The sequence below is a fragment of the Gorilla gorilla genome, chromosome 7, assembly GCF_029281585.2.
Source record: "Gorilla gorilla gorilla isolate KB3781 chromosome 7, NHGRI_mGorGor1-v2.1_pri, whole genome shotgun sequence".
Lineage (NCBI taxonomy): Eukaryota > Metazoa > Chordata > Mammalia > Primates > Hominidae > Gorilla > Gorilla gorilla.
In genome coordinates, this window is record NC_073231.2 from 139,464,839 (window position 1) to 139,475,855 (window position 11,017).

At 45.5% G+C, this 11,017-nt stretch overlaps 1 non-coding gene across 1 annotated transcript; it reads right to left on the reverse strand.

Annotated features, from left to right (window-relative positions):
* Nucleotides 1-8,979: 8,979 nt before the first annotated feature.
* On the reverse strand, nt 8,980-9,107 carry LOC115935700 (small nucleolar RNA SNORA40). The gene has a single exon (XR_004071319.2). It is a non-coding gene; the product is annotated as a small nucleolar RNA SNORA40 (small nucleolar RNA).
* Between the last annotated feature and the right edge of the window lie 1,910 nt (nt 9,108-11,017).

The window sequence follows — 11,017 nt, forward strand, 5'->3', positions numbered from 1 at the left end:
CATTGTGGCTGCTCTGCCCTTATAGGGGCACAGGGCGGAAGCAGTGAGACCAGTTTGGGGGCTAATGGAGCAACGCTGTTGAGCAATGTGTGAGTGATAGGAATGATGAGAAGCAGTCAGCTACGGGGTTTATTTGAAAGTACAGCCAACATTTGCTATGGATTCCATGTAAAGGGTGACTTCAGGTCTTTGGACCAAGCTCCAAAAGAATGAAATTACCATTAACTAGGATGAAGACAATTGTGGGAGGAGGAAGTTGGAAGAAGGGTGGGAAATCAGAAACTTTTGGACAGGTAAAGTTTGAGATGCTTTTTATGCAATCCAGTGGAGATATTTGTGTGTAAGAGAGATATCAGACCTCTCCACAATAAAACTGGGGGAGTCATCAAGGAATAGACGATATTTAGGTCATTATCTTGAGATGCTGACCTCAAAGGTGCATGTAGAAAGAGAAGAGGTCTGGGGAGTAAGGCTTGGGTCATTCCAGTGTTTGTTAGTGGCTGACATGGGGAAGAACTGGGAAGCGAGAAGTCAATGGAGGAGGAGGACAGTCCAGAGCCATGTCCTAGAAGCCAACTGAAGAAAGGGTTTCAAAAGGAAGCAGTGATTAACTTATCAAACATGGCTGGTACAGTGAAATATAACAAGACTGAGGCATAACTGTTGGATATAGCAATATGCAGGCTATTGGAGTCCTTGACAATGGTTCTTTTGTTGGATTAGTGGAGACAGAATTAGGGTTGGTTGGAGTTAAATAGAGAATGAAAAAATGGTGAATGTAGACAATTCATTCCAAGAGGGGGAAGGGAGATGCATGGACAAGAGAGAATATTTGAATTAATATTCAATATTAATTCAATATTAAAATATTAAAATAATGATGCAAAAGAGAAAGATGAGAATGGTGAGAAGATGGGATGTAGGGGAACTAGCTTTATATAGGAGCATAGACAGTCTGTAGCATTTGAAAGGAAGGCAGAGGTTGGGAGTACAGGTGCAGAGAGGTACATGAGGTAGTGGCACTACATGGAATTTATCTTCTAATTGCCTAACTTGCTCAGCAAAGTAGCAAGAAAAGGGGAAAAGTGGAGAGAACTTTTGGAAGTCTGAGAAGAGAGTAGACATGGAGTAGTCTAAAATAGTAGGAGACTGGACTGATGCAGGAAAGGTGGCAAGATAGCTGGGTAGCCTTAAAGACTCACTTGAGGTTGGTGGTCAGGTTGTCATTAATTTAAAATCAACATTGCTTTGGGTTGTCTTCCAGTGAAAGACAGTTGTTTGGGTTCAGGCAGAGAGTGTGAGCAGTGAGGACTTAACAAGAATTGTAGTTTTTCCAGGAGAGTACAATGACAAAGAAAAGGGCAGTGGAGATAAAGGTGTATGAAAGAGATGATTATAATGGTGCTCTGTGACATCTATGCTAGGCTGCAGGGAAGTGGCCACGTTATTGGGGTAGGGGACAACAAAAATATGGTAGGGTCAATGGATTATAGGGTTGTGTTGAGGCCAAGGACTTGTTGGAGTTAACGTAGTATATAGCAGATGGACTGCAAATAAGAGAAGTGGTGGTCTGAGAGAGAGATGCTTGAGGTTGGAATTCTGGAGGGGCTAAAGTCATTGTAATGACAAGGTCTAGGAGTGAGTAGGAGGTAGTAGAGGAAGTCAAGTTCAAAGGCCATGGCCATTGCCTAGGCAAACCATGGTGGTGGCTTGAGTTGAAATGGCAAAAAAGAAGATGGAGAAAAGCATATGGTGATGAACATTCCAATATGATCACGGACTCCATGTAGCATAGCATTTTCAGGAACTCCAGAGTCTGATCTCTCGGGTTCTCTTCCTGGCTCAATCATGTACAAGCTCTGTGATCTCGGGTAAATTATCTTCAAATGTGATGTGGGTGGACAATAGCACCTACTTCATACCTTTGTCATGAGGATTAAATAAATTTGTACAGGCAAAGCACTTGGCATGTAATAAAATATCAATAGCGGATAATAATCTGTAACTCCTAGGCCTGGCCCCCTATTGTGGATCCCCATGGACTGGCCTACAGCAGAGGTTCTACAGGAGCACTACCTTTTCCCCTGGGGACTTATATCCTAAGAACAACTGGTATTTTAAACAAGAAAATGACATGGGGTGAGTTAGGTTTTATAAAGATTACTCTATTTACTGCAAGGAGAATGGTTTATTTCAAATTTCAGATGAAAAAAGGGCTTGGGACTTTGATGTTCATTGAAGTGGGACAAGCATTGTAATGCGTGTAGAAATGGGCCTATAGGTAGGAGAAGGTGCTCCTTGTTATGTTACTCAAGGTCCTTCAGAGTTGCCACCCTGCTTTTCCTGGTAGCTGGATCTCCAGCCACTGCCTCTGCTCAGCATTAGGCACAATTCCCCCAGCCAAACTCACACCTTGGTTTATGGGAGACCTCTCAACCCTTTCACTGGCCACACTCTTATTCATCCTTCAAAACTCAGTTCTCAGACCATCTGTGTAGACTTCCCCAGTGTCCAAAGCTTGAATGGTTCCCACTTGCTCTCTTCATTAGGATGTCCAAACTGGTTATATTTGCTGTATTCATAAAGGGATGTATCATAAGACTTAAGATTTTTAGGCCGGGCATGGTGGCTTACCCCTGTAATCCCAGCACTTTGGGAGGGCAAGGTGGAAGGATCACAAGGTCAAGAGATCAAGACCATCCTGGCTCACACGGTGAAACCCCATCTCTACTAAAAAAAAAAAAAAATGCAAAAAATTAGCCGGGTGTGGTGGCAGGTGCCTGTAGTCCCAGCTACTCAGGAGGCTGAGGCAGGAGAATGGTGTGAACCCGGGAGGCAGAGCTTGCAGTAAGCCGATATCTCACCACTGCACTCCAGCATGGGGAACAGAGCAAGACTCCACCTCAAAAAAAAGAAAAAAAAAAAGACTTAAGATTTTCCTCTTTTAGGAATAAAGTTGACCCCTAAAACTCATTGGCCATTTTACTCTTTAGCCTTGGAGGAGTCAAGCTTCCATGTTTGTTCAGGGAACACAATGATTGATTCTTGTGAGTGCACATACCCCATGGTCTTTTCGAGATCGTGGCAGAAAATATTGACTCTCTTTTTGTTTCAGGGTTTTTCTCAGTCTCTGGAGGATTGAAGACAGTTGGTAGTCCAATGGCAGGGCTCTTATCTGGAAGCCTCTATCAGATTTCCCACTGAGGCCTAAGGCTGAGAACTTTTTTTTTTCTCTTTCATGCTTCAAGTTGGGAGTGATTTGTGTCTGCTGTCTATAGCTCTCAAAGACCTGTGGGTACTGTTTCTCAAAAAATAAAAAAAATCACATTATTTCAACAGGGAGAACATGCAGAGCTGGTGCAGATTCAGTGAGATCGTCCTCGAAATCTTATGCCAACCTGCTGTTGGTGTTTCCAAGAGAGAGTGTGGGAGTGGCCTGAGACCCTCTTCCCAGGAATATATTGTGGTTATGGTCAGACTTCAGGTCCCAGCTGCAGAAGCCCTGGGTAGCAAATGTCCAGTTGTAGATAAAACCCTAAGGGTCTTTCCTCCTTCAAGTAGAGGTGGCGGAGGAGCGGTGGTGGCTCGAGATTTACTGGGACTTTTGAAACCAACGAACTTCCCTAAGCAGAGGGCTGGATCCTGGGGGTGATGTTTGAGTGCTGTCTAGAGAGAATAGAGGGGCTGCAGGAGAACCTTCTGGGGACTGCTCATGGCTTTTTTTTTTTTTTTTTTTTTCCAGATGGAGCTTCACTCTTATTGCCCAGGCTGGAGTGCAATGGTGCAATCTCAGCTCACCACAACCTCCACCTCCCGGGTTCAAGCAATTCTCCTGCCTCAGCCTCCCAAGTAGCTGGGATTACAGGCATGCGCCATCACGCCCGGCAAAGTTTTGTATTTTTAGTAGAGACGAGGTTTTACCATGTTGGTCAGGCTGGTCTCGAACTCCCAACCTCAGGTGATCCACCCGCCTTGGCCTCCCAAAGTGCTGGGATTACAGGCGTGAGCCACCGCACCAGGCACCTCATGGCTCTTTCTGCTTTATTCTTTATTTGTTAAATGCTAACATTTTAAAAACTGTGGTAAAATCCACATAATGCCAAATTTACCATCTTAACCATCTTTAAGTATCCAGTTCAGTGGTATTAAGTGCATCCACATTACTGTGCAACTGTCACCACCACCTCGTATAAATGGAATCACATAATATTTGTCCTTTTGTGACTGGCTGATTCCACTTAGCATGACGTCCTCAAGGTTCACGCACGTTGTAGCAGGTGTCCGAACTTCCTTCCTTTTTGAAGGCTGAACGATATTCCGTGGTATATACATCCCATATTTTGTTTATTCATTCATCCATCCATGGACACTTGGGCTATTTTTTGGCTATTGTGAATAGTGCTGCTATGAATACAGGTATATTTTACTCTTTATTATAAAAGAATAAAAATTAGGCCTATTCCTAGTGGAGAGATACATCTGACTTTGCCAAGTGTGTAAAACTGGCCTCTGAGAAGGACTCAACATGGAGGGTTGGGGATGGTTCTCATCCTAGAGCCTTCCAGCCCCAACCCAAGAGTGACCTTGGAAAAAATGGCTCCCTGCATGGTGTATGGGTGTGGGGGAGAGTTCTGGAAGGCTGGACCATGAGGGCTACAACGTGCAGTGAACTGTCCATGACCAAGCACAGTAACCTGGAGAGAAGAACCCGTGACCATCTCAGTGCACTCCAGTAGCCCCCTGGGGACTATGTGCTCCCTGTAGAGTGGCAGAGGAGGGTACTGGGCAGTGGCCAGATGGAAGACAGGGGTGTAGCCAGGCAGCCTGTGTTGGTGTTCTGGCTATGCTGTCTGCTGCCACCAGGACAGCTTGCCCACATGTTTAGCTCTCGGTTTCCTCATTTGTAAACAGGGATGATGATCACAGTGCCCAGCTCACCGGGTGGTTGTTAGGATGAAATGTGACAACATATGTAAGGTAATTAGCATAATGTCTGGGCCAGAGGACAATCTCGGTAAATATTCACTGTTTTTGTTGTTATTATTTCCCTCTTCTTTGAGGCTGGAGACTCCAGGATCCACTGTGCCCTTTGGACAGATTAATCAGCCCTGGCCTGCTGGCCTGTTAGGCATATTCTAGGAGCTGGGGGAAGACACACAGAGTCAAGTGGGTTTTTTCATGAGCAGCTTAGAACTACTGAATGACTAAGTAAACCTTTCTCTGCCAGGCAACGATGGGCATATTAGCGCGTGCTGGTGGTGCTTCATCGTCACTTTTTGCTTGTGTTCTTTTTTTTTTTTTTTTTTTTGAAACAGAGTCTCGCTCTTGTCACCCAGGCTGAAGTGCAGTGGTCCAAGCTCTGCTCACTGCAAACTCTGCCTCCCAGGTTCAAGAGATTCTCCTGTCTCAGCCTCCCAAGAAGCTGGGATTATAGATGTTTGCCATCACCCCTGGCTACTTTTTGTATTTTTAGTAGAGACGGGGTTTCACCATGTTGGCCAGGCTAATCTCAATCTCCTGACCTCAAGTGATCTGCCCTCCTAGGCCTCCCAAAGTGCTGGGATTACAGTTGTAAGCCACTGCACCTGGCTGCCTGTGAGTGTTCCCCCCTAGGCCCCCAGACAGTGGTCCCTTGAGGGCAGGACCTGGATTTTATTCATCTTGTGCCCTTTGTGCCCAGGACAGAGCTGGCCACAAAATGGGCAACTTACACTCAAGGACTTCGGGTTTGGCCTTTTGCTTTCTGCGAGTCTTGCCCTTACCTGCATTTGGCCTCTGTGGGAAGAGCAGGCAGGCCTCAGTGAACATCAGCAGTGCTTTTTCCTAGAAGAAGCTCCTCAGCTGCAGGCCTCTTATAAATGAGACAGGAAGCCTCCACGGGTTTAGAGATTGGGGCCTCGGGGATGATTTTACAAAATTCTGAAATGTTCTGGGGATGGAATCTTCTCAGGATGGTTCATGGGGTCGGGGACACCTGGAACAGGGCCTAGATCTGGACATCCCATTGTGGAAGAGCCTGTTGCACCCTGTCCTGTCTGTGCCCAGGGATTTCTGTGTCCCTATCCTAGAAGCAGGGCCAGCCCTGGCTACTGTCCAGCGAGGCCACTCCTGACACCTGTTGCGTTTGCTCAGCAGAGTGGAGAGTGACGGGTTTTGTTCTTAGGCAGGCACAAATGGGCCCTGTGTGCAAGGCCAGACTGGCCTGAGGCCCAGGCTAATTTTCCAGCACCATTTCCCCCTCTGTCCACGTGTCTTAGAGTTAGGCCCAACCTGAGTTCAATTCCCAGCTTTGTTTTTATCACAGGTCAACTAGCCTCTCTAAACCTTATTCTTCACCTGAAAAAAAAAAAAACAAAAAACAAAAAGAAAAAGAAAAATCCCAGAGGCTTTTACTACCCTCCCGAGGCTGCTGTGAGGACCAGATGGGAGAAGATGCCCAAAGCACAGACCCCAGGGTCTACACCACAGAGAAAGGGCTGGGTGGTTTCTTTCCCTTTCTCAGCTCCCAGCACAAAATGTGTCTCAGTATATGAGCGGCCCTTGTGCGTCTCCTGCTGGACTCAAGCTGCTCCCTCCCTCCAGGGCCTGCATCTTCCATCTACCCTAGAGAAACTGTGCTGAGTCTCAAGCTCCAATCCCTCTGTAAAGCCTTCTATGCCTGGCCCAAGCATAACTGATGGCTCTCTTCTTTGTGGCCTGGGCCTTTGGTAGCCCCAACAGAAGATTTCCCTCCAGGTCTAAAATCTGGCATTTTCTATATTGCCAGGATTTCCAGAGTTTAGGCATTTTTAACTGAAACCCTGCCCAAGGGTACTAAAAGCTTCTTTAAGCATATGAGGTAGATATTTGCACACCAGTGTATACACACAAATGCAAGTCAATATTTTAAAACATTATTTCCTGTACGGGTCTTATAAATGACAAACATTCACCTCTCCTGGTAAGGAGCACCCATCCGTCGTTATTTGTAGCTCAGCAGAACACACACATCCTTGTGTGTCACTCATCAAAGCAAATTGCCTGTCCTTTCTTTTTTCTGACATTACTAAACTGTGATTTACGATAATAAAATATGCATTTTTCTATCGTGTAAGAATTTGGATGAAATCCCAGCGTGGAGAACAAAGATTGATTTGAGCCCTGACATTCAGAAGGGAAGTACAGGCCCCACCTGTGGAAGGCGGAAGGGGCTGGTGCATGGCGGTGCCTTCCTACAGTGCAGGTTGGAGGAGGCCAGTGACTCATGAGGGACATTCCAAGAGGTCAAGAGGTGTTGATTCCTCTTGACCAAGGTGTCATTCCAAGGTGTCAAGAGGAGATCCAGAGTTGGGCTCTGAGAGAACCTCACTAGAGATAGGAGGAGGAGGAGAAAGGTGGCTGAGCACCATCAGGGCGGATGCTTGTGAGCCTCTGTACACCGGGTTGTGAGAGCATGGAGTACTGGAGAACCTGGCATACATGTCCCAGGGTCCTGGGGCAAACATGGAACACAGGCAGGTGGCACCTCTCACCTGGAGAAGGGAGAGGTTGGAGACAAGCGGAGCTGCGAGGAGACAAGGGGAGTGTTGTGTGAGCTGTATGAGGCAAGGATAGATAAATGGGTTTCCTGTGCAGCCTACTCAAAAGGGCTGCCCGCTAGGTGTGTGGAACCCACAAGAAGGTAGCTGCAGGGGGACTGGCCAAGACAGAAGCTGAATGCAGGTCCTCAAGTGTCAGGACATGGTTTGGTGCAGGGATGCTTGTCAGGGTCTCTAGAGAACCAGTTCAAGGGGCAGCAACTGTGAGCCTGACAAGCAGACACCCACTGCCCCAGCTAAGTGGAAAGACTTTTGTCTCTTCTGTCTTTCATCCTCATTCCTCTTAGCTTCTGACCCTGGAGGGCCCAGAGGCAGCAGAGGGAGTGGGAGCCACAGCTAGGGGAGTGCCCAAACCCACTTGTCCCTGGCCTCTTGCTGCTGGTTCCCAAGGCAGAGGGTGGCCCGACTGACTCGATTTGCATGAGATAGAAGTTTAAATATTACTCTTAAGTAATATTTTTTATTTTTTTAAAGTTAAAGTCAATAAATTTTTATTCAAGGAATTCCATATTGTGATTTCTTCCACTGTCCATCAAGGTCACTTTAGATCCTCTAAAGAGCTGGAGTCAAAAGATTTATCTTCAAGTTAGCCCTTTTTCATGAAACTGAGGCTTATTTTAATCCAGTTGTCCTGTCAGTCCATAGTTCTTTTATTTCGGCTTCTTTCATCTCGTGTTAATATATAAATACTGATGAAGACTTCAAAATTCATCAAGAATCTTTGGGATCTATGTTCTTCAGCCAATTTACTTGAGTCATTTTTACTGTAGGTGGTGGATCTTCCTGGTTCTCAATTTGACACCCTCTCTTAACATGAATGAGTTCAAATTATGTTCATTCCTAAGCGATCACACTCAAGAATAGTATAGATGTGTGGAATATGCCAATACCTTTAACTCCAGACATCATGTTCTGAAGATAAAAGCCTTTAAAACAAAAAGCCATCGTATGTATCAAGTCAACATGAAATTGGAATACAAAATTAATACAGCTGAGGCGTTCCCTCATATCCCATGCTGTTTAACTATCTATTCTACAGTCCTAGAATCAATCTTTTCTTTTTTTATTAAGAGACAGGGGCTGTCTGTTACCCAGGCTCCAGTATAGTGGTGCCATCAAAGCTCTGTGCAGCCTCCAACTCCTGGGCTCAATCCTCTTGCCTCAGCCTCCCCTTCCTGAGTAGCTAAAACTACAGGCACATGCCCTAATACTCAGCTAATTTTTAAATTTTTGTGGAGATGAGGTGTTTGTTACTTTTTTGCCCAGGCTATTCTTGAACTCCTGGCTTCAAGCAAAACTCCCACCTTGGTGTGGGGATTGCAGGCATGAGCCACTGTGCCTGTCCTGGAACCAACCTTTATGGCTATCAATACTCCCATCAGCTAACTGTCTCAAGTATCATAATTTCCCTTGCTATATGTATTAAAACTCATACTGAACAATGAATTCTGGGTTGCAAAAGAGGATTTATTTTTTGCACTTATCCATAAGTCTTTGTCCACAAGTTAAACAAAAACATACATAAGTGCAGAAGTAATATTTAAATATTACTCATCAAAGTACATTTCCTGTCTTTTTTCTCTAAAATTACTAAAATATGATTTATGATAACAAAATACTGTTTTTCTATTGTGTTAGAACTTGAATGAAATCCCAGCATGGAGAACAAAGATTGATCAGAACTCTAACATTCAGGCTGGGCACAGTGGCTCACGCCTGTAATCCCAGCACTTTGGGAGGCTGAGGCAGTCGAATCACTTGAGGTCAGGAGTTCAAGACCAGCCTGGCCAATATGGTGAAACTCCGTCTCTACTAAAAATACAAAAATTAGCCAGTGTGGTGGACATGCACCTATAATCCCAGCTACTCAGGAGGCTGAGGCAGGAGAATCGTTTGAACTTGGTTCAAACATCCTCCCTCCGATGTTGCGGTGAACCAAGACTATGCCACTGCACTCCAGCCTAGGTGACAGAGTGAGACCCTGTCAAAAAAAAAAAAAAAAAAAAAAAAAAAAAATAGGAGCCCTGACAGGCTGATATTCAGAAGAAAAGTGCAGGCCCCACCCATGGAAGGTGGAAGGGACTGTTCCCTGGTGGTGTCTTCCTACAGCACAGACAGGAGGAGACCAGTGACTCATGGTGGAGGCTCTGAACTATGAGCCTTAAGTAATACTTAACTTCCACCTTGAGCAAATTGAGCCAAGTCAGTCAGGCTGCCCTCTGACTCAGATGTTGTTCCTGAAGGGGAGCTCGAAGCCATGGTTTCTGCTGGAGCTGTCACTCGTGGGTGGGGTGGGGAGTGATGACAGGCTGCATCTGAAGAAGTCTATTTTGTAATTGTACCTTACCAAATTCAGCCATTCAACAGAGTCATTACCAAATGTCGATCATAAGAGCATCCACCCTGAGTGAGTCTACTCTTTGGATGCTTCCAGCTTTAGGCTCTGGGATATTCAAACATGTCTATTATAGCATGTATCCATTTACAAAGTATGCATTTTTTTCATGCCCTCCTGAAACACGACTTTGAAGAGTCCAGTGTGCTATGTGGATGTGAGAATGACAAGTGAGCTGACAAGTGAGGGGGAGATGGGACCTCAAACAGCAGGAAGAGCTCCCGGATGCTGTCAGGGCAGAGGGCTCTGAGTCACATAAGACAGGACCCTAATCAAACCTGGAGCAGTCAGGGGAGGCTTCTTGGAAGAGTAGATTTCTAAGTTGATTTCCTTCCCACAAAAAGGAATTATTCAGGAAGAGAACAGAACACACGCATAGACTTGGAGGTGAGAAAGCCAAGGGGTTTGGGGGAAGTGTCCCACATGGCTGGAACATGAAGTGAAAGAGGAAAGGAGTGGGAGGGGCAGGAGTGGTGAGCTGGGGATGGGCTCCAGGTCTACCCAGTCCTTCTTCAGCATTCCGCCTCCTGGTGGCAGGTCCCTTCTACTGGAGACAGACTTATGAAGGCGCTTGACAAGGCCAGATTGCATTGCCAAAAGAACACTCCAGCAACAATGGGTGGTGTGGGATGGGAAGCGAAGAGGCAGTGAGGCTAATTCTAGGGGGTGGAAAACAAGATAGGCCACAGCTGCAATAATCCAGGAGGGAGAAACGGCCTGAGCTAAGGAGGCGGTAACAGGCACGAAATAGATGAGGCTGGGAAGTAGGCATTACTTATCCCATTTACAGAGGAGAAAAGTGGTTTTTGGAGAAGATAGGAAACTTATTCACAATCATAAAATTAAATTAGATAATTTTATTCTTATTCCTATGGTCTTTGGAGAGAAGGACTTACAAAAAAGGGACCAAAGAGGCAGAAAAGAACTGAAAGGAAAAATAAATATAATTTCATCAACAGAAGCATGAATTCATCAATGCATCTACAGGTTTATTTAGAGACTTCTGTGTGTGTCATAACAAAATACAGGAGATCAGTGCATGTAA